The 24,399-nt window shown below is 39.2% G+C and overlaps 1 protein-coding gene across 1 annotated transcript in view; it reads left to right on the top strand.

Moving 5' to 3' along the window:
* The first annotated feature begins 203 nt into the window (after positions 1-203).
* Positions 204-24,399, top strand: part of STYK1 (serine/threonine/tyrosine kinase 1) — a 51,989-nt gene continuing 27,793 nt past the window's right edge. Inside the window, exon 1 of the mRNA XM_003265494.2 lies at positions 204-531. The gene's annotated coding sequence lies outside the window, so the exon portion shown is untranslated. The remainder of the gene's footprint in view (positions 532-24,399) is intronic.

Below are 24,399 nucleotides of genomic sequence, written 5' to 3' on the forward strand. Positions count from 1 at the left end.
GCCTGAGCCACCACTCCCGTCCCGTCAGTATTATCTTGTTAACACCCTGGCAAAGCCTTCAGGTGGAGAATGTTCCTGGCGCGGAATAATCCCCCTGAATGTGAATCCTGACCGTTTTTAGGCGCCAATGGAGGCCGCTGCTATGGCGCCGGCCGTGAGGTGGCGCTGTTGCCCTGTATCGTGACTCCGTTTTCACCTGGACTGGAGTCACCGTGATACCTGACATTTAGCGATCACTAGAGTAGGAAATGAGTATAGATCAGCAACAAGTCCAGCCTTCACAGTTGCAGCAGAGGTTTCCTGTGGCTCGAGTGTGGCGAGTCCCGGAAACCTCGGAGCCCGCAGACTTCCCTTCGCGGGAGCCCGCCCGAACTCCATCCTTTGCCGGCAGCCACGCCCAGCAGTGGGAAGGAGGGACTGAAAAAGCATTTCCTTGAGGCTGGCACACCTTGCCCTACCCAACCCGGTCATTCTTTCGCCTCCGACTGGGCCGGTCCCATCTGAAACCGGAGTGACCAGAGGAGGGACACGGTAGTGAACGGGGTATGGGGGGCGGGCGCGGCGGGGAGGGTAAAGAAGGGGGGAGGGGAATGGCAGCGAGGCAGCTGGGGGTAGACTGTGCAGTTGGGGAGGGAGAAAAAGGGAAGAGGCTGGGAGCGGAACGGTTGTGATCTGCTGTTTGTGTTTATGTGAACAAACAGAAATCACCAAGTGAATTAACCTGTGTTTCTTCGGAACAAGCATCTTGTGGGGTTTGGCTTCTGTGTTTCTGTATGATAAGGGACTAAACCTGCCTCAGCAGATTTGGTGCAGAGGGAAACATGAGAAAACCCAGGAATGGGGGACCTCTGTTTATTCCTGGAGAGGGGGCCATCAGGAGAGGGAGGAGGGAAAGAATGAGGTTACAGGAATTACTTGTCAGAGGACTGCATAGCCTTTCAGACCACGGACTCATTGCTTTTAGCTTCGGCTTCCTCATCTGCAAAGCATAAATACGGTAATTACTTTCCAGGGTTGTTGCGATATTTAAATGAGATATCAATAACCATGCTTTAAAAGTGTACAGCGTGATGTGCTATCCCTTGTTGACTGAATCTCTGTTTTCTTTCTTTCTTTGTTTTGGCGAGGGGGGCGGAATGGGGGAGGGAGTCTTGCTCTGTCACCCAGGCTGGAGTGCAATGGCGCGATCTCAGCTCACTGCAACCTCCGCCTCCCAGGTTCAAGCGATTCTCCTGCCTCAGCCTCCCAAGTAGCTGGGATTACAGGCTCCCACCACCACCGCCGGCTACTTTTTTTTTTGTATTTTTAGTAGAGATGGGGTTTCACCATGTTGGCCTCTGTTTTCGTTTTAATGTCTTTTTTCCTCTTTCATTTTTCTCTATCAACCCTTCATCCCGCCTCTGTCTCATTTCTTTCTTTCATTTATGCGATTGTTGCTTCCTTCTGTAATAGGTCCTCTCCACATTGGAGTTTCTTATACCTATGAGACCACACTTCCTTCCCACTGGGTGGGAAGTAGTGTAGCAATAAAGGAGTCTAGTTATTGTAACGTGCAGCACAGCTCAACTGAAATACACCTGGAAACGGAACTCTGTGCTGTCTACCTGGTTTTTCCCCCTCAATGCACCGGAATCTCCACTGACAGCTAGCTAGGGGACAGCTAGGTCTTTCAATGAGACATCATGAAGTATTTGCTTCAATGAAAATCATATACTTTTTCTTTCAGTGCCTCTATTACTGTGTGAGTTTGCTAGGGCTGCTGTAACAAGGTACCACAAACTGCATGGATTTTGGCACCAGGCACCAGGGACTGATTTTGTGGAAGACAATTTTTTTCCCAGATGTGGATGAGGTTGGTGGGAGATGGTTTCAGAATGAAACTGTTCCACCTCATGTCATCAGGCATTAGTCTCATAAGGAGTTCGCAACCTGTATCTCTCACATGAGCAGTTCACAATAGGGTTCACGCTCCTGTGAGAATTTAATGCCTGTGGGCACGGTGGTTCACACCTGTAATCACACCACTTTAGGAGGAGTTGGTGGGTGGATCACCCTGAGTTCAGGAGTTTGAGACCAGCCTGGGCAACTTGGCGAAACCCGTCTCTACCAAAAATACAAGAGGAAGAAAAAGAAAGAAAATCTAATGTCGTAGCTTATCTGACAGGAGGAGGAGGTCAGGTGGCAATGACAGCGATGATGAGTGGCTGTAAATACAGATGAAGCTTTGCTGGCTCACCTGCCTCTCATTTCCTGCTGTGCACCCCGTACCAGTCGGCGCCTCGGGTGTTGGTGACCTCTGGCTTAAACAACGAAATGATTGTCTCACAGTGCAGTAGGCTAGCTATCCAAAACTAAGGTGCTATGAAGCCTGCATCTATTCCAGGCCTCTTTCTTTGGCTTGTAGATGGCTGTCTTGAAGTTTATGTGGTGTTCTCCCTGTATATATGTCTCTGAATTTCCCCTTTTTATAAGGACACTAGTCTTATTGGATTAGGGTCCATCCTAATTACCTCATTGTAATTGATTATCTCTGCACTATCATCTCCCAATAAAGTTACATTATGAGTTACTGGGGGTTAGAATGTCAGCATATGAATTTTGAGAGGGTGTACAGTTCAACCTTTTAACAACTAATGTCTTTAATTATGCACAAGTTAGTTGAGCATTGCATCTATTTCAGTTTTCTCTGGCAGAAACTATTTCCCACCTTTCCCAAACCCTCACACCCAGTCCCAACCAACATGTGCTCTGAAGATCTGCCAGGAATTATGTGATTCTGCAGCTCCGTTTTCTTTTAACCTGAGTGTGTATATTTCCTGTTGCCACTGTAATAAATTACCACAAAGGTGGTGGCTTTAAACAACATAAAGTTTTATCTTACAGTGCTGGAGGTCAGAAGTAAAAATGGATGAGCAAGTCTCCAGATGGATGGTTGCTTTTGGAGGCTGTAAGGGAGAATCAATTTCCTTGCTTCCTCCAGTCTCTAGAGGCTGCTACAATCCTTGGCTCATGGACCCTTCCTCCATCTATCAAAGCCAGGAATGGCCGGTCAAGTGTTTCTCATGTCTTCTCATGCTGATGCTCACTTTTGCCTTTCTCACACTTAAGGATTCTTGTAATTGCACTGGACTCACTGAGTATTCCAGGGTAATCTTTCTATTTTAAGGTCGGTTGATTCATTCCATCTGTAACCTTAATTCCCCTTCGCTATTTCAACACTATTAAAAATCAACATATTCATAGGTCCTGGAGATTAGGACATGGACATCTTTGGGAGGCCATTATTCTGCCTACCATACCTGAGCTTTCCCAACTGGGTATTCTTTATTTTTGTTATATATATATTTAAAATTTATGTTTAATTTAAAAAATTAAAAAATATATATATATTTATCATATACATGTTGTTTTGAAATATGTATATATTGTGGAATGGTTAAATTAAGCTAATTAACATAGTATTATTTCACATATTTTTGTGGTGAGAACACTTAACATCTACTGTCTTAGCAATTTTCAAGAATACAATATATAGTTATTAACTGTAGCCACCACGTTGTGCAATAGATCTCTTGACCTTTTTCCTCCTTGTTAGGAGGAATAAGGTCATATCCTTTCATATCCTTCAACATCTTTCCAACCCCTCTAATTCCCCCAACCTCTGGTAACCACCTTTCTATTGTCAACTTTTATGAGTTCAACTTTTTTAGATTCTATATGTAAGTGAGATCCTGTGATATTTTTCTTTTTGTGCCTAGCTTATTTCACTTAACATAATATCTCCTGGGTTCATCCATGTTGTCAATTTCCATTTTTCAAAAGGCTGAATAATATTTCATTGTGTTTATACTGTATGTATTTATACTCTTTTCATTTATCCATTGATGGACATTTACATTGATTCCGTCTCTTGGGTATTGTGAACAATGCTGCAATAAACATGGCGTGCAGACAGCAGTCTGTCTGAAATCAGACACACTGATTTCATTTTCTTGCTATCTATACACAGAAGGCAAAATATTGAGCCTTCAGAATAAAAGTAACATAATATATTCAATAAAGAACACCATATACAAAAGTCAAATCACTATTGGATGTATACCCAATAGTGGGATTCCTGGATCATATAGCAGTTTACTTTTAATTTTTTGAGGAACTTTCATACTGTTTTCCCTAATGGTTGTACTAATTTACATTCCCACCAACAGTGTGCAAGCGTTCCCCTTTCTCTATATCCTCTCCAACATTTATTTTTCATCTTTTCGATAATAGCTATTCTAACAGGTATGAGGTAATAGCTCATTTTGGTTTTAACTTGCATTTTCCCTGATGATCAGTGATGTTGAACATTTTTTCACATACGTGTTGGTCATTTGTGTGTCTCCTTTTGAGAAATGTCTATTCAGGTCCTTTGTTCATTTTTAGTACAGTTATTTGTTTTCCCCCTATTGTTTTAGTTCCCCATGTATTTTAGATATTAATCACTTACCAGATATTAATCACTTCTCAGATATTTTTCCCATTCCATGGGTTATGTCTTCACTCTGTTGATTTTTTCCTTGGTTGTGCAGAAATTTTGTAGTTTGATGTAACCTCATTTGTCTATTTTTGCTTTTGTTGCCTGTGCTTTTGGGTTTATGTCCAAACAAACATTGCCTAGCCTAATATGATGGAGCTTTTCTCTATGTTCTCTTCTAGTACTTTTACAGTGTCAGATCTTATATTTAAGTCTTTAATCCATTTTGAGTTGATTTTTGTATATGGTGTTCTTTATTGAGTATATTGTCTTATTTTTATTCTGAAGTCTCAATGTTTTGCCTGCTATATATAGACAGCAAAGAACTTTAAATCTTTTTTCTGAAGAAAAACAACCTGCTTAATGATGGAACAAAAAATGTGTCCCTATTGAACAGAAACCTGGGTACCATGTACTTGCTATATACACTGTTAAAAATTACTCCCCATTCCCCCTTGTACTTTTAGTATTATAGTTTAATCCTTTATGCCCCATTAGTTTCTATAGATTATTTTTCTATAAAAATTTCTTGCAGATCCAGTGCTATTTTCATAGATGAATTAGGTACTTATTTATTCAACAATCATATGAATTCTGATATATGCCAGACAATGCTTTTGGTGCTAGGGATACAGCAATGAACAAAATAGCTGGTCCCTAAATTTTTATTCTCATGAAGGTTTCATGCTTTTTCTTCTTCCTTTGCCACTTCATTTTTGTCCTCCCCACCAGCCCAGGCTCAGCCAGTCTCTAGTTCTCCAACATGCTTTCTGAATTTAGATGTGGCTACTGTTCTGTGCCTACTTCTGGGCTGGGCTAATGAGGGACCTAAAGAAGCTGACTGTGCTCTCCAGGAAATTACAGTCTTGTTGGGAAGAAAGAGATAATCATAGGCAAACTGGTTAAGTACTGAATAAGTAGGTTGGGTATTAGCATATCATGTCTTGGCATAGTTTCTAACTGGAGAAAGTGAAAGTAGGAGGAAATGAATATGCACAAAGGTAAAGAAGCTCATTATGGCCGGGTGCAGTGGCTCACACCTGTAATCCCAGCACTTTGGGAGGCCGAGGCGGGCGTATCACCTGAGGTCAGGAGTTCGAGAGCAGCTTTGCCAACATGGTGAAACCCCATCTCTACTAAATATACAAAAAAAAAAAAAAAAAACAGGCGTGGTGGCGGGTGCCTATAATCCCAGCTACTCGGGAGGCTGAGGCAGGAGATTAGCTTGAACCTGGGAGGCAGAGGTTGCAGTGAGCTGAGATTGTGCCACTGCACTCCAGCCTAGGCAACAAGAGTAAAACTGTTAAAAAAAAAAAAAAGAAGAAGAAGAAGAAGTAGAAGAAAAAGCAGCAGCAGTAGCAGCAGCAGCAAATTACACAGACATCAGTGTAGAGTGGACAGTGTCCTCTCTCAGTCGGGGGGACCTGAAATCTGTTTTAAGCTCTGGTTCTCTCTTTGTGAGCAAACAACAAGGCACCTACCTCAGGGGTCCTTAATTGTTTTATTATTATTTTTATTCCTTTTGAAAACTGAAGGGTAGAGGTTGACTGGGAAATTGCTGGAGTTTCTTCCAGGTTAAAAAAAAAAAAGTATTTTATTGTTGAACTTCTTAGAATTTCTTTGAGATTGCTAACCAGAATAATAATAAGATAGTTTAGAGTTTAGAGGAGACAGTCACCTCTGGATACAGAAAGAATAATGGGGATGGAGTAAGGGGTTTCTATCCATCCGTTGGCTTAAAGCCTCATTTCCTGCAGTTGTTCTCACCTCCTCAGCCCAGGTGTCCTTCTTCACTAGCTTTTCCTCCTTATACCTTCCGCTGAATTGGGCAGTTAGAGTTCAGCCCTATCATAGTGTGAATACTACCTCCTAAGGGTGAGTCTTCAGGAAACACAAACATTTCCTGATGCTCACTCTTTCCTTAGCCCCAAGCAGTTTAAGTCGTATCCAAGCTTCTGAGCATTATGTGCTTCCCTGAAAGCCATCTCAATCGGTTTTCTCATATTTCTCATTCATAATAACCCTTCTTGGCATAGTGACAACAAGGAATATCAACAGTTAATTTGTTTTGTTTTGTTTTGTTTTTTGAGATGGAGTCTTACTCTGTTGCCCAGGCTGGAGTGCAGTGGGATGATCACAGCTTGCTGCAGCCTTGACCTCTCAGGCTCACGTGATCCTCCCATCTCAACCTCCCCAGTAGCTGAGACTACAGGCGTGCACCACCACGTCCAGCTAAATTTGTTTTTTTTTTTTTTTTTTTAAAGAGACAGGGTATTGCTAAAGACCCTGGCTAACCAGGCTAGCCTGGAACTCCTGGCCTCAAGTGATCCTCATGCCTTCATCTTCCAAAGTGCTGGGATTACAGAAATCAGCCATGGAGGTCAGCTGACAGCTAATTCTTAACAATTGCCATGGTCAGAACAAATCGAAGGTAGTGTTTTAACTTTTATGACCCGAAATTTATATTTTTATGCTTTAAATTACTGGCTAAAATAAAAAATGAAAAGGAAACCTGTTTTAGTTCTTTCCTCTGTAGCTGTTAACCTTTTATAACCTCAATAACTGGCCCCATCTTTATACATTTAAGGGTATTTTTAAAAATTGTTAGATAACAATATATAGGAATATGGTATTTTTAGAATATTGATCTAAATTAAAATTATTATATGTATATTATTCTAGGCTAAGTTAGAATTCTAGTAAGACACAGTAGTAGATGCCAAAGGTTTAAGGGGAAAAACGTGTTTCAAACTATACATTGTGGTTATAGAAAAATCTCAGTAATACACATGTGTATTAGTCCTTTCTCACACTGCTATAAAGAACTGCCCAAGACTGGGTAATTTATAAAGAAAAGAGGTTTAACTGACTTATAGTTCCTCATGGCTGAGGAGGCCTCAGGAAACTTATAACCATGGCAGAAGGTTATAGGTCTTCTGTGCCTACTAACCACTAGGCACGTCTTACATGGTGGAGGTGAGAGAAAGCGTGTGAAGGAAACAAAGGGGGAAGAACCCCTTATAAAACCATCAGATCTTGTGAGAACTTATTCAGTATCACGAGAACAGCATGGAGGAAACCACCCCCATGATCCAATCACCTCCCACCCAGTCCCTCCCTCGACATGGGGGATTACGGGGATTACAATTGGAGATGACATCTGTGTGGGGACACAGAGCCAAATCATATCAACATGTAATATCCACATATGAAGTCAGGTGCCTTTCTGGAAAAAGCCTTGAAATGATTGGTTTTAGTTGTACACTCAGACATTGAATGATTTAACCAAATGTACTGTGTTGTGGGAGATGAATGCAGGGTTTGTGTTGGACAACTTTAGGAGACAGGATTATGTTTTATTCATATTATGCTACCGAATAAGTGGCGAAAAATATTTGCCAAAGGTGCTAATTTTGTGTTTAGAGAAGTTGATCTCAAGTACTTATTTTTTCTGACAATAGTCAGCTATCAGGACCAATTGTATGTTAAGTCACCCCTAGTTTGTGTCAGTGAAAAAAGGCTTAAAATCAACTTCTCCAAAGTCTCTGTTAAGTCAGATCAGGCTGGCTTCACCTAGACAGGAAAAGCTCCTGGCTGACCCTCACCTACATGCTCTTTGACACCTCTTCAGCCTGGGCCCAACTTTAGTACCACTTCTGGCCAGTTAGAAGCTATAACAGCAAGAAAGGACTTGTTTAGTAGTAGAATTAACAGGTTTGACTTAAGGAAGGAGGAGAGAGGCAAACGGAATGCTGAAAATTGATCCTGACTTCCCTGTGGTCAGATTTATTCTATAACACTTATTCGCAGATTCCACAAATCCAGCCCATCTGATGTGAAACCACATGGCTTCCCTGATTCCTACTTCTGTGGTCTTTCCTCACAGGGCTCAAGGCCTGACTCCTTTAATTTACCTTGGGGCTGATATCTTAGTATAAGTCAGAGTGAGTTCTGGCTGAGGAAGAAAAAAAAGAAGCAGAGTATTAATTAGAATATTCTTAAAGCTCCATCAGTGAAAACACAACTGGGATATAAATATTGTAGTCTTCATGTATCTGGTAGAGATTAGCAGAGGCTAGTCTGGACAGATGTGCATCCCAAAGTCCCAGAAGAAACTGTGAAAGTGTATGCACATTGTGAATTGCAAGGGCCAGGATCTTCTTCCTCGTTCTCATCCCTACAAAACTCAATCGAAAAAAATAGATGGAATATCCAGTCAGCCTTATGAAGGGTGGGAAACTAGTGGGAAGAGCATCAGATGGAGATTCAACACACAATGCTTAGGTACTAATTAACTGTTGGGAGGTATCTGAACTCTGTGCCTTAGTTCCTCCACCAGTAAATTTGGAAGTTAGGTTTTTGTTGTTGCTTTCAAAGCACCCTTCTTATTGTACACATAAGGCATTCTATGGCATTTGTGAAGCATGTGCTGCATTTCATAGTGTATTTGTTAAAGAGATCAAGAAATAGACAACAGGGTTGCTGTTCTTATTTTTTTTTGTTTCTGTAACAGGGAGGTGTGATTATAGTGGTATAGAAAGTATGGGATGGTTATCTCACTTACGGTGTGTGAACGGCATGGCTTTCTGACACTGAGAGTTGAACCTGCTGTGTTTGCATTCTTTCTTGAAGCCCAAGCAGCTCCCATAACACCAAGTGACCTTGATTTCACTCTCTGTCTCTTTTCCTCACCCATGTTTCATACTTAGGGACAGTCTAATAATGGATTCATGATTGGAAGTTCCCACATCTGATTAGATCTCTGATTCATTTTCTGACTTATGCAAGTCACCTTTTCACTTAAACTTGGTTTCCACATGCAATATGAAGTTGGTAAAATAGCCATGAATTATTGTGAAATGGTTTTCTATTACAAAGATGGGGATAATTTTGAAAAATATTCCAGTTTTGCAGCATTAGAAAAAAAGGAATGTAGGTAAACCAAATGTGATTTATAACTACAATTATAATCTCCCCTCCCACACCAAAATCATTTTTCTAAGTCTGCTTTTATGGGGGCTAACATTAAAACAAATTATTCTTAATTTGCTGAGTTAACATTTACTAGGAAATAGAGACAGGCTCACTTGAACTAAGGTCATAAAAGTGTGACCTTAGGATATCTACAAACGGACGGACAATAAAGATTTGACAGTATAACTAGTGACAGGTTGTGGGTTTATAAATATTCAGATAGTGTGTGAGATAGATTGCTCACAAAAAGAAGTTCATTGATCCTTGGCATAGAACTCTCTGTTCTGTGCTAGATGTACTAGCATCTTTACACCTGAGTTTAGGGTTTAGAGGTGATATTGGGGGCTGCATCTTTGTGGGCTTTTACTTAAATCTCAGTCAGACATATTTTGGGGGCCTAGGGAGCAGTGATCTCTGTAGGAGCATGGATAAATGGAAGTATTTATGTTAACAGGAAGTTAGGGATGCGGATTCTTTGGACACACTCTCTTGTCCCTGCAATTCATGACAACCTGAGAAATTTAGATCATCCCCTGTGGGCTGTCAGGGGAAAATGAGCTGGGTTCTGACACCAAGACAACTACAGAATGTAGTGCCCTATATTTTGTCTACTTATCCAGGTATGAGAAGGATCAATAGTGGCCTTGTATTACACCATGCTGCTTCACATAGAATGCATTTCTGGCTAGTCTCTGGGACTGGGAGGCATTTGTTGCCTGACCTGTTCTAGGACAGATTCTTTCGGAGACAGAACATTCTGTGGTCTCACCAAATCACACAAAAATTCTGGTTTAACCTTTAAAGGCCATGTAACTATAAAGTTTATTATCAGCAAATGTTACTTGTACACCAAAAACTACAAAATATCCCAAGTATCCTTGAAAGAAGCTAAAGAAGACCTAAATGAATGGAAAGACATATTGTTTTCTTAAATGGGATGACTTAATACTGTTAAGATAGTGGTACTCCCCAAATTGATCTACATACTCAACATAATTGCTATCAAAATTCCAGCCGTTTTTTGTTTTGTTTTGTTTTGTTTTGTTTCCGAAATGGTCAAAGTGATTCTAAAATTTATCAGAACACAAGGGACTCAGAATAGCCAAAACAGTCTTGAAAAAGAACAAAGTTGGAGGAATCACACTTAATTATTATTATTATTTTTTTTTTTTTTTTGAGACAGAGTCTCACTCTGTCACCCAGGCTGGAGTGCAGTGGCGCCATCTCGGCTCACTGCAAGCTCCGTCTCCTGGGTTCACACCGTTCTCCTGCCTCAGCCTCCCGAGTAGCTGGGACTGCAGGCGCCCGTCACCGCGCCTGGCTACTTTTTTGTATTTTTAGTAGAGACGCGTTTCACTGTGGTCTCGATCTCCTGACCTCGTGATCCGCCTGCCTCGGCCTCCCAAAGTGCTAGGATTACAGGCGTGAGTCACCGTGCCCGGCCACACTTGATGATTTTAAAACTTACTACAAATCTACAGTAATCAAGATTGTGTGGGCTGCGTGCTGTGGCACACGCCTGTAATCCTAGCTACTTGGGAGGCTGAGGCAGGGGGATCCCTTGAGTCCAGAGCCTGCGGCTGCAATGAGCTCTGATCACACCATTGCACTCCAGCCAGGGTGACAAAGTGAGACATTATCTCTAATAATAATAAGGCTGAAAAAGACTATCTTTAATAATAATAAAGAGCAGAAAAAGAGTGTCTTTAACAAATTGTGCTGGGACAATTGGATATTCACATGCAAAAGAATGAAGTTGGACCTTTACCTCTAATTCAAAATGAACCAAAGGCCTGAATATAAGAACTAAAACTATGAAATTCTTAGGAAAAACGTTTAAGTGCAAATCTTTGTGATATTGGTTAGGCAATGGTTTCTTAGACAGACATCAAAAGCACTAGCAATCAAACACACAACTGTCAAAATTAGAAACTTTTATGCTTCAAAGGACATTATCAAAAGTGAAAAGACAACATACAGAATGGAAGAAAATATTGCATATGATATATCTAATAAGGGTTTAGTTTCTGGACTATATACTGGGTACTTACACAATAAAAAGACAAATTACCCAATAAAAAAAAATGGTAAAGGATTTGAATGTACATTTCTTCAAAGAAGATGTACAAATGGCCAATGAGCACATGAAAAGATGTTCAGCATTATTTATCATCAGGGAAATGCAAATCAAAACCACAATGAGATGTCATTTCACATCAACTATTTGGGCTACAGTGAAAAAGACAAAAAGCAAGAAGTGTTTGTCAAGGATGTGGAGACACTGGATTCCTTATAAATTACTGGTGGGAGTATAAAGTGATGCAGTCACTTTAAAACACAGTTGTCAGTTCCTCAGAATTTAAACATAGAGTTACCATATCAGCAATTTCACTCCTACATATATACCAAAGAAAAAGTAAACATGTCCACACAGAAACTTGTATGTGAATGTCCACAGCAGCATTTTTTATAAATGTGAAAAAATGAAAATGATCCAAATGCCCACCCACTAATAAATGGCTAAACAAAATCTCTGTGTATATCCATACAATGCAATATTATTTAGCCTCAAAAAGGAATGAAGTACTCATTCATGCTACAACATGGATCATCCTTGAAAACATTTGCAAGTAAAAGAAGCCAGCCAGATACAAAAGTCCACATACTGTATGAGTCAATTTATATGAAATGTCCTGAATAGGCGAATCCATAAAGACAGAAAATAATTCATGATTGCCAGGGGCTGGGGAAGGGAGCAGAGTAGGGAATGACTGCTATTGGGTAGGAGTTTCTTTCGGGGGTAATGGAAATATTGTAAAATAAGATAGTGGTGATGGTTGCATATTTTTGTGACTATAATAAAACCACTAAATTGCACACTTTGAAAAGGTAAGTTTCATGGTATATGAATTCTATCTTAATTTTAAAAACACAAGTAATATTAAAGGTAATTCTAATTTTGCAAAAAAAATACTGGTTTTTGAGAATTTACTGGACAAACAGTATAGGACAGATTTTTAAGCCAAATGATCTGGGTTGGAACCCATCTTCACTGCTTACTAGCTGTGTGATCTGGAGCAACTTACTTAAGCTCTCTGTGCCCCAGTTTCTTCATCTGGTAGAATTAAATGACTAAATATTTGTGAAGTGCTTGGAAGAGTGCCTAACACATGACTACCACTATATAAATGTTTGCTGTTATAACCGTGTGCAATAAACTGTAATAGTGGGAATCAAAACCAGTATCAAGGAAGTTTGTATTAAACACAAATACCAGTTAAGGAAGAGCAGAACAGGGTGGATTCCAAAGCAGATTGCTTCACTTGGTTTATTGGCTGGACTCCGCTCCATGCCGATGTGTGAAAAGACTCTGGGTTTTGTGCAAGAGGAGGAAGAGATGATATGGATCGAGAATATAACATCTACATTTTGCCATCTTACTTGGGTCCTGGGAAAAGGTCCAAAAATATGTTAGAGGGGACATATGGAGGAGTAGCAAGGAATGGTTAACAGCACTTAATATATATTTGTTGTTTAATGTAAATAAAAATTAGGCAAAAACTTTTTAGGATTTTCCTCTGGAATTTTGGTCATAAACTCATGATGTTTCTCCTCCTGTTCTGATTTGAAGATTACTTTTTTCTTGAGACGTTTTTAGTGTTTCATTTCAAAAAGTAAAGGTCAGACTGTTACCGGAAAGGGGTCCCAATTCAGACCCCAACAGAGGGTTCTTTGACTTCACTCAAGAAAGAATTCAGTGGTAGTCCATAGAGTAAAGTGAAAGTAAGTTTACTAAGAAAGTAAAGGAATAAATGAATACTCTCCATAGGCAGAGCAGAGGTGTGGGCTACTTGACTGAGTATACTTATAGTTATTTATTGATTATATGCTAAACAAGCAGTGGACTGTTCATGAGTTTTCTGGGAAAGGGGTGGGCAAATCCCAGAACTGAGGGTTTCTCCCGTTTTTAGACCATATAGGGTAACTTCCTGATGTTGCCATGGCATTTGTAAACTGTCATGACACTGGTGGGAGTGTCTCTTAGCATGCTAATGCATTATAATTAGTGTACAATGAGCAATGAGGACGACCAGAGGTCACTTTTGTGGCCATCTTGGTTTAGGTGGGTTTTGACTGGCTTCTTTACCACATTCTGTTTTATCAGAAAGGTCATTGTGACCTGTATCTTGGGCTGACCTCCCATCTCACTCTATAACTAAGAATGCCTAACCTCCTGGGAATGCAGCCCAGTAGGTCTCAGCCTCATTTTACCCAGTTGCTATTCAAGATGGAGCTGCTTTGGTTCAAATTCCTCTAACATATTTTCCTCCTCCCCTTTACAAGGGGACCCTTAATCCTAAGGGTTGTAGAGGGATGACGATCCATCTTCTGTAACTTCTTCTGGCTGAATAGTGGCAATGATATTGATGCCTAACTATTAGTGTCTTTTGTATTCAGGGTAGAGAGAAGCTTGGTCAGAAAGTATCAGTATGGAGAGGGCCATTCATAACTCTTGATTTCCCACAAAAGATAATATCTGGAAGATTAATAAGTGTTCAATTTAAGAAAACATTCAGTAAGCTTATACTGCATTCCTACACAAAGGGTACAAAGCAATATATTCCGCAAGAGTAGAGCAAAATAAGCAAAACTATCCTAAGTAAACTAACAAGGCTTTTTGTGAAGTGGGCAACTGTTAGAACCAAGATGATATGGGGTCACTAACTAATTCCAGTACTTGCCCAGAATTAGAATACTGATCCAGATTTTTATATTACCCATCCATCTTGTTTCTTCTGAGCTGCATTCAGAGCTCACTGGTTGATTCACAGGAATAAGCAGGGTCAGTCTAAATTGCAGAAAAAAAACTAAAAACTGATGGGACTAGAATCTAACAACAGGTGCACCATAGTTCTTGAAACATAATTTTTCTATCTCCTCATTTTTACTAAAGACAAATCATAATAGAACTGATTTGTTTGCAAAAATAAGCTTTAGTATTATACTTGGCCTGATTATTTATATGAAGTTCAGCAAGAATAATTATTTTTCACATAGGTTCTTTTTAAATTAGCTCTGATGAAACTTTATTCCATAAGTAATTTCAGATAAGACTTTTTAAAAACTCCTTGAGCTCAGCCATGGTTTGGTACCATAAAATACCTAGGAGTTGGATAAATTCCCCTCCTCTTGAGGTCCCAAGATAACTTGGGGCTCCTGGGCCCATCAGAAAATGACATTCTTCACTTACAGGAACCCTGTACAGGGACTCCATAGACAAGGTATGAGGCCAGTTTTCCCAAGGAGCTTTTATTAGCTCTAAAAGTCAAGTTTGATTCCTTAAAGGAAAGCACTCTATTCCAGTCAAAGACTTGGTAATAAAAACAGTTTATCCAATTGTGTCCTGTTGCAAAAGAAAGCATTCTTTTTGCACTTATGCAAGTAACTATATTGCCGTATGTTAAGCATACTCACAAATAGTTTCCAAATTCTGGAGAAATCAGATAGAGAGAAATATGCTTTAAAATTTTGTTTACAGGAGTATTGCCACAAGCTACAGATAACTCAAAAATGTTCTTGACTCTGAAAAACAAAGCAAAGAATTAGCAATGTTTTAAGCAAAAAGTCATAAAAGGATTATTTCAGTCTTTCATTAGTTCAGTCCACGCAGTTAACTCCTGTTCTGTTTGATATTCATGAACATTTCAGCTCTCCATGAGAATCATGAAAGTTTTCTCCTCTATCCTAATGTCACAATCTCCAAAGTCATCAGAAACCTGCATTCAAGAGCACCTGTCAAAGTCCTATAGCTGATTATAAGGTACCTTTAAAAGAGGATCAAAACAAGACAACAGTTGTCTGTGAATGACAAAAAGTCTTAGGGCAGCCACAGTCAGACATGATTGACAAGGAAATGTGGTTACCTCTGTGGCACACAATAATATTATGTAACAATTATAATTACTAATAACACACTAAGTCATATTAGAATTCTAGGAGTTTCCCATAATTTTGGAACACATAACCAAGAACATATTTATTCAAATACAGCCCAAAGAAAGCCAAACACAATTTTGTATTTTATAATGCTTCCTGTATGATTTCTACAGATTTCTATACCACATTAAGCCAAATACATCTCTCTTGGACTTTAGGGGACCTAATATGAAAAGATTAATTAGGTCAGAAAAGACATAATTTATCATTTGATTTTGGAAAGTTTGTCAAATATTGAAGGTTTAAGCACTTGATTATTACAAACATAGAATCTCAGGTCACCATAAGTCATTCATTTAGCCAAAACAATAACTCAAAAATTTTAAAAAGACAAAAAACTTTACTCATTAATAGAGGGAAGACAGCTTTCCACACAATGTCTCTTTCCTTCCTTTCTTTTTCTTATAGTTTATTCAAAAGGCAAACAAAATTTCATTTTTAAAAATATTACACAAAAATCTTATTCAAGAGAGAAAGCCAGATTTTACAGTGTACTGTTAACATCAAGTCCAATTCTTAATAAAACATTATAGACAAATCTATTCAATCTTAAGCAGTTAGACCAAAAGGTAAGATTCCCATAAACCTTTTTAAACTCTTTACAAATTTTTGTTAAGGAGCAGATCAGTGCTCTAAGAACACCCTGTTGTGCTTTTATTCCAATGTTCAATTTACAGAAAAACTGAGTAAGACCCCTTTAACTTTAGCCAATATGTTCACACAGAATTTCCTTCACAAGATTAATTTTTCACAAATCTTCCACAATTTGCTCAAACCTTCAGCTTTATCCTAACTTTTAAGTTAGGATAACTTAACTTAGAACCCCTTAGCCTTCTAAACTAGGCTAAAAAATTCACATTCCCATGCCTTCTTATAATCTTTTACCAAAAACACATTTCACTTTCCTTACACACCTTGCATGTTAAAACTGTTTTTCCAGTAGTCTCAATTATATGTTACAATGTTAACTCTTAGCAACTTTTATTTTTGGTGAAAAACCTGGTAAGTAAGTGATTTTAATTAGGTACTAGATGTGAAGCCTAGGACACCAGACAGAAGTACAAGATAAGGTCTGATTCTTCCCAGCATAGCCAGGGGGCATGGCTAATTCTACATATCCCCAGGCCTTATCTAGAATCTAATGGCTCTAAAGCAGGTATACCAATTTTCAAAAGTCAAATAAGCAGTTTATGACCTTAAAGCATTTAGCAAATCTATTATCTGATCTGCCTAATTTAGACCAAATCTCTAAATTTGGAAGACATTTTTATTTTACCAATAATCTTTAAAACTGTCTTTATTTCCCAAAGCTTACTAAAGTCACATGAACTAAAAAGCATTATAGTTTTTATTTTTCTGACAAAATATTTGATTTAATTGCTTATTATTTTTAAACCAATTAATCAGAGCTCTTTCATATATAAACGTTACACATACAACACATATGAATACACAGCAGACAGAAGATCCAGTAGTTGTAGGATTTTTCATTTGCCAATTTTTAAGTTTCTTAATTGAATTACTGTCTTCAGGGAGGAGCCCTTTGAGGAATAGGGCCAGGAAAGCATGCAATTTCTAGAGCTTAATAGGCAGGCACAGCTGGAAGGCAAAACAGATTTCAAAAAATTAAGGGCCCCATTTTTATACCAGATCTTGGATCCCAAAAAAGAGGAAATCAGCCCACCTCCTATGGGACTCTTATCTCTCAGTGTGGCAATGGGGACACTTCCATATCTTCCAGGTGGCCAAGGATATGCCTCTCTGATCCATACATGCAAACAGCTGAGTATCCCCCCATAACTTCCATTAGCCATCCCTAAAAATATGTTTCTTACCTAGTTATTACAAACCAAAGCTCTCTCATAATGAGAAGTAATTTCTGATACCCACAAAAGTCAAAACCATCAGATAACACAATACAAAATGAAACACAGCATTAGATTTTGAGAGGGATTTATTTATCCCCTTTCAATTCCAGTGGTTTCATAAGGAAAACAGAGGCTTTTTTCCAAAACGGGATCTGTGGCAACTCCTCTATTTTTCCCAAGGAGTCCCAGGCTGTTAGAAATTGTCTTAGATCTCCTCATGTGTATCAAGAGTGGCAAGAAGACAAAATGGAGAAAAACAATTGTATTCATACAGTTTTTTTTCTTTTTTCTTTTTTCTTCTCTTTCTTTTTTTTTTTTTTTTTAAGATGGAGTCTTACTCTGTTGCCCAGGCTGGAGTGCAGTGACGCGATCTCGGCTCACTGCAAGCTCCGCCTCCCGGGTTCACGCCATTCTCCTGCCTCAGCCTCCTGAGTAGCTGGGACTACAGGTACCCACCACCATGCCCGGCTAATTTTTTTGTATTTTTAGTGAAGACAGAGTTTCACTGTGTTAGCCAGGATGGTCTCTATCTCTTGACCTTGTGATCCGCCTGCCTCATCTCCCAAAGTGCTGGGATTACAGGCGTGAGCCACCATGCCTGGCCTTGTATTCATCCATTTTCACCGCTGCTGATAAAGACATACCTGACTGGGAGGCCGAGGCGGGTGGATCACAAGGTCAGGAGATCGAGACCATCCTGGCTAACATGATGAAACCCTGTCTCTACTAAAAATACAAAAAAATTAGCTGGACGTGCTGGTGGGCGCCTGTAGTCCCAGCTACTCTGGAGGCTGAGGCAGGAGAATGGCATGAACCCAGGAGGCGGAGCTTGCAGTGAGCCAAGATCATGCCACTGCACTCCAGCCTGGGCAACAGAGTGAGACTCCGTCTCAAAAGAAAAAAAAAAGAAAGAAAAGATATGTTAATTGACTTGCCAAAGGTCACACAGGAAGTCATTGACCCAGTGTCATAACTGAGATCTCCTGACTCCTTTTCCTATTTCAGGAGAAGTGTCTTCCTTTTCACCAAGCATTTCTCCTAAAACTTTCTATTGAGAAATAATTTAGGTGAGGAAAACAAGACGAATTTCAGAGCAGAAGGAAGTTGAAGCCAAAGTGAAGATTACTGTCAGGACCTCATCATACTGGAGACCATATCGGTGCAAATATAGCATTATTTTAAAGTTCATTTATCTTAGGTTTTTTCCAGAGTGCATCTCATATTGCCTCTCCTTAGACTCGTTAACCATTTTTCTCTCTAAGAACTATAATAGTGACACAAGACAAGATAAAAAGTGTGGTCAACAAATGATACGGTCTTGAGTAAAGTTGGCTTAAAAGTCTGTGAAAAAAATACCAAAGCCTTAAGGATTTAACAGATCCTCAAGTTATTCACCATAGAAAAGCTTTACTTCAGGAAGCAAGGGTACTTCAGAAGAGATGGCCTTGCGCATGTCTACATGACAGGAGAGGGAAGGATGTGGGGAATATGATATTTCTACCTTGGATTTCTGAAATACTTATATTCCAAAACTTTAAAGTACTTTCACATGTTTTATCTCATTTGTGCTGTCAAAACATCTCTGATTACATTGCGCAAGACTATGACCCGTTATTTTACAGATTAGGAATTAAAACCCAGGGAAGTGATCCAACTTGCTAAAGATTACATACAAATGAGGGAGAAATGAATGAAGGGAGGAGGGGGAGAGAAAGAATGTGAGAGAGAGAGAGAGAGAGAACTAGAATAGTGGCTGCCAATGTAGAATCTTATCTAATAAATTAGAGTCTGGTGAATTTTCTCTGGATTAATTAAGAAAAGGAGATAACAAGGGTTTAAGGCAGGGTTCCCAAACTTGGCCGCATATTGCAATTACCTTAGGAGCTTTACATAAATCTCAATACCTGGTTCCTGTTCCCAGAGTCTGATTCTGATTTAATTGGTTTGAGAAACATCTCAGGCAATGGGATTTTTAAAAAGCTCCTCAAGTAGCACCACTGGCTTAAGTCTTGGTTGTTAGAGCCTAGGAAAAGAATAGCATAAAATCTGCTACATCCACTTTAATACTCATATGACCTTTTAAATTTGAAGACTATGAAGCAATTTACAAAAAAAGAATAGAACAATTGACAATTTAAGATTTAAAAAAGTAGATACATTGCAGAAGAATGGTAAGAAAACTGTATGGAAGCATAAGTAAGATTTTCTGTAAATTCAGGTGTCAGGAAATAATTATCTTACTCCTGTGGAATATACAGAAATGTGAGTGGTATTATGTCATCATATTGATGTTACATAGAATGAAGTTCTTACCCACAAGGAGAGGTCATTCAAAAATGTCTTAATTTAAGGAATAATAATAATGATATGGTAATTATTATAGGAATATTCTTATTATTATAGCTATCATAGGAATAATTAGTAACAGCTACTGCTTACTATGAACTAGGTATTGTTCTGAGTGCATTATCATGTAAAATTGTTTAATTATTACAGTGGCTCTTTGTGTTAGATAATATTGCAAACCCAATTTACAGATGAGAAAACTGAGGATTAGGAGCGATTAAGTAATTTGCTCAAGAGTACAAAGCTAATTATAACAGTAGGAGAGATGGGTATACTGGATTTCAGAAATGGGCTGGGCTATGCTTCTGAGACTTGTAAGAAAACTGGAAACTGAGCAAAAACATAGGAGTCTGAATAATAAATATGCCTTTATCATGGCAGATATAAAAGACCATAAGGAAAGAAGGGAGTGAGCCCAGCATTACACTCACGCATACAAGTTCAGAGCAGGAAAAGTGCAGGAGCAAGGCAGGAGGCTGTTGGGCTCCAGCGTGGTCCTCTTAAAATAACAAGCTAGCTGCAGTAGAACTGCAGACTTCAACTTAGGAAAACACACACCCCTGCATACACACCTCACACACCCCAAACCACGCTTGCACACACACTGCTCCTGCACTTTTTTTTTTCTTTTTTTGAGATGGACTCTCGCTCTGTCACCCAGGCTCGAGTGCAATGGCACGATCTCAGCTCACTGCAACCTCCGCCTCCTGGGTTCAAGTGATTCTCTTGCCTCAGCCTCCTGAGTAGCTGAGACTATAGGTGTGTGCCACCATGCCTGGCTAATTTTTGTATTTTTTTTAGTAGAGACGGGGTTTCGCCATGTTGGCCAGGCTGGTCTCAAACTCCTGACCTCAGGTGATCCACCTGCCTCCACCTCCCAAAGTGCTGGGATTACAGGCGTGAACCACTGTGCCTGGCCCTGCTCCTATACTTTCTGTTCACTGAATTGGTTTCCCAAATTTACTTAACATTTAGCAAGTCTTTGGGCACTCTCATTTTATTGTGCCTGTGGTAAGAAGGAAGAAATTTTAGCTACATTTACGCTAATGCATTGAAGGAAAGCCACACTCTCTTCAGAGCATTGTGGTGGAGCAGTAGTAATCAAAAAGGGAACCTTGATCGGGAGCACAAAGTTGGAACCACTGGTCTGAAAAGTAATTATGTTATACAAATAAATTCTTGCTAGAAGAGGCACTTTTAGCTACTATCACTGAAGAACAATTTTACATTCTTATTAATTCTCACTAGAATCCTCTGATGTAAGCAGGCAGAATTATCTCAGCTGTATAGGTTAGTAAACGAAGGCTTCAACAGATGAAGATAAATCCACCCCTAACTCTGACACTGGTTCTTTTATTCCTTCTCCTTTACTACAGTTGGATGAGATGATACATTAACTTTGTTCCTGGGAGTTCCAACTTGGCTTTCTCCCAGGTCGGCAAGATAATGCCTTTAGCAAGCAACAATGAAGCTTGTTAAACTCCAGATCTACACCTTGACTTTAGGCCAGGAGAGCCCTCTTTGAAGCCATTAATCTTGATTTGACGATTGTACTTCGTCTTTAATTCTAAACACTAGTTCTTTAGGAAGATTGTTTTCCCTCTTGGTCTTTTTTTGTTATCCTCAGCCAATTTTCTCTTTTGTATTTCTGCTATCAAACTTTTCTGCCCTGTAGACTTTCTTCCTTTGGATGTTCTTATTATAAAATAACTAAGGCTTAATTCATTCCATTTGGAAAACAGAAAATAGAGGAAAAAATTATTCATAGTAACCATCATCACTGTTTCTGTAACATTCTAATATATTTCTCTTTGGGATTCCCCTACACAGGTGTTTTTCCCAGTCAATTTCATTGTACTCTTGCGGTATATGCATCATTAAAATGTGCCTTTTTACTTAACCCACTAACATTACAAATTGCCGTTTATTAAAAATTTTTGTGAACATAAATTTAATAAATGTGTAGTATTCCATGGTCCAACTATATAAAAATAATTTGAAACATCCCTCCTTTTGATGAAAATTTAAGTTATTTTTTCTAGTTTAAAGTTTTTTTCCAGAAAATTTCAAATATATACAAAAGCAGCAAAAATAGTAGAATGACTTCCCATGTATATCCCCTGAATCTGGCAATCTTGAACACATGGTTGATTTTTTTATATTTACATCTCCACCTATTTCTCCTCTTTCAAGTCCATGAATTATATTTTGAAGCAAATCCCTATTTATATTTTCAAAAAAATTAAATAAGTGTCACAGATTTTTTTTGTGTGTTCAGAAACATCTTCCATTTTTAAAAAACATACATATAATTGACACTTGGGAGAGAAATTACAGAGTCAAAATTATGAATGCCATTCAGGCTTTCAATTTTCATAGTGCCAAGTTATTTTTCATAAATGTAGACATTTAGATTCTTTGTCAATCTTATAAGAGTGGTTTTTTAAAATAAAACTCTTTAGAGCATAAACATTAGTTTTCAAATCTTCTTTTTTGCTGGGTATGGTGGCTCACACTTATAACCTCAGCACTTTGGGAGGCTGAGGTGGGAGGATCACTCAAAGCCAGGAATTTCAGATTAGCCTGGGCAACATGGCAAGTCCCCATCTCTACAAAAAAAATTAAAAATTAGCCACATGTGGTGGCAACTGCCTGTGATCCCAGCTACTCAAGAAGCTCAGGTGGGAGGATCACTTGAGCCCGGGAGATCAAGGCTGCAGTGAGCCAAGATCACACCACTGCACTCTAGCCTGGACAACAGAGCGAGGCCCCAGCTTAAAAATAAATAAATAAATAAATAAATAAATAAATAGATACAATTTTTTCTTAAATGGATTGGCAAAAAATGTATCTTGTTTCATTTTGAAGTATTTTTTAAATTACTAATTAAGATAAAAATCTTTCATCTTAGTTCACCATGCTTCCATATTTGTTAAACATTTTGTTTCGGTGAACCGGTTTTCTTTTGTTTTTCACGTTCCTTGACTATTTATTTATTGGCATATTAGTGGTTTTCTTATTACTATAAAAGTACTATGTTTTTATTTGTTTATTGATTGAAGTTTCCATTGTGATTTTTTTTTCTGTTGGAAGAAAGTTTTTTGTTTAAGCTTAGGAAGTTACCACAAACCCAATATAATTTATAATGTTAATTTTTTATGTCTCTTAAAACATCTAGCTTTTTTCCCAAAATTTATTTCATGTACAGGTGAATCAAAAATGTAATTTTTGTTATCAAACAAGTATTCCATTGCCTAAATTCCATTTGATGAATAATCTATCTTAGTAGTTCTCAACCCCAGCTGTACGTTAGTATCTCCTGGGAAGCATTTCCTTGATCGAAGCTGATATCTGAAGTCATAATCTATGGGGTTTATAATCATCATAATCTCTAAGAGGAGTGGTGTATTAGTCCGTTTTTATGCTGCTGATAAAGACATACCTGAGACTGGGCAATTTACAAAAGAAAGAGGTTTAATGGACTTACAGTTCTGAGTGGCTGGGGAGGCCTTACAGTCATGGCAGAAGACAAGGCAGAGCAAGTCACATCTTATGTGAATGATGGCAGGCAAAGAGAGAGAACTGTCTTGTGCAGGGAAACTCCCCTTTATAAAACCATCAGATCTCGTGAGACTTATTCACTCTCACAAGCACAGGAAAGACCTGCCCCCATGTTTCAATTACCTCCCACTTGGTCCCTCCCACAACACATGGGAATTCAAGATAAGATTTGGGTGGGGACACAGCCAAACCATATCATTTTACCCCTGGCCCTTCCCGAATCTCATGTCTTCACATTTCAAAACCAATATTGCCTTCCCAACCATCCTCCAAAATCTTAACTCATTTCAGCATTAACTCAAAAGTCCACAGTTCAACATTTCATCTGAGACAAAGCAAGTCACTTCCACCTATAAGCCTGTAAAATCAAAAGCAAGTTAGTTATTTCTTATATACAATGGGGATATAGACGTTGGGTAAATACAGCTGTTCCACAGGGAGACATTGGCCAAAACAAAGGGGCTACAGGTCTCATGCAAGTCCGAAATCCAGCAGAGCAGTCAAGTCTTAAAGCTCCAAAATGAACTTCTTTGACTCCATGTCTCACATCCAGGTCATGGTGATTCAAGATGGGGGTTCCCATGGTCTTGGGCAGCTCTGCTGCTGAGACTTGACAGGGTATAGCCCCATTCCTGGCTGCTTTCATGGTCTGGTCTTGAGTGTCTGCAGCTTGCCCAGGCACATGATGCAAGCTGTTGGTGGATCTACCATTCTGGGGTTTGGAGGATGGTGGCCCTCTTCTCATAGCTCCACTAGGTGGTGCCCCAATAGGGACATTGTGTGGGGGCTCCAACTCCACATTTCCCTTCTGCACTGCCCTAGCAGAGGTTCTCCATGAGGGCCCTGCCCCTGCAGCAAACTTTTGCATGGGCATCCAGGCATTTCCATACATCCTCTGAAATCTAGGCAGAGGTTCCCAAGCCTTAATTCTTGACTTCTGTGTACCCACAGGCTCAACACCACACAGAAGCTGCCAAGGCTTGGGGCTCTCACCCTCTGAAGCAACAGCCCAAGCTGTACCTTGGCCCTTTTAGTCACAGCTGGAGCAGCTGGGACACAGGGCACCAAGTCCCTAGATTGCACATAGCAGAGGGACCCTGCACCCAGCCCGTGAAACCATTTTTTCCTCCTAAACCT

The sequence above is a fragment of the Nomascus leucogenys genome, chromosome 23, assembly GCF_006542625.1.
Source record: "Nomascus leucogenys isolate Asia chromosome 23, Asia_NLE_v1, whole genome shotgun sequence".
Lineage (NCBI taxonomy): Eukaryota > Metazoa > Chordata > Mammalia > Primates > Hylobatidae > Nomascus > Nomascus leucogenys.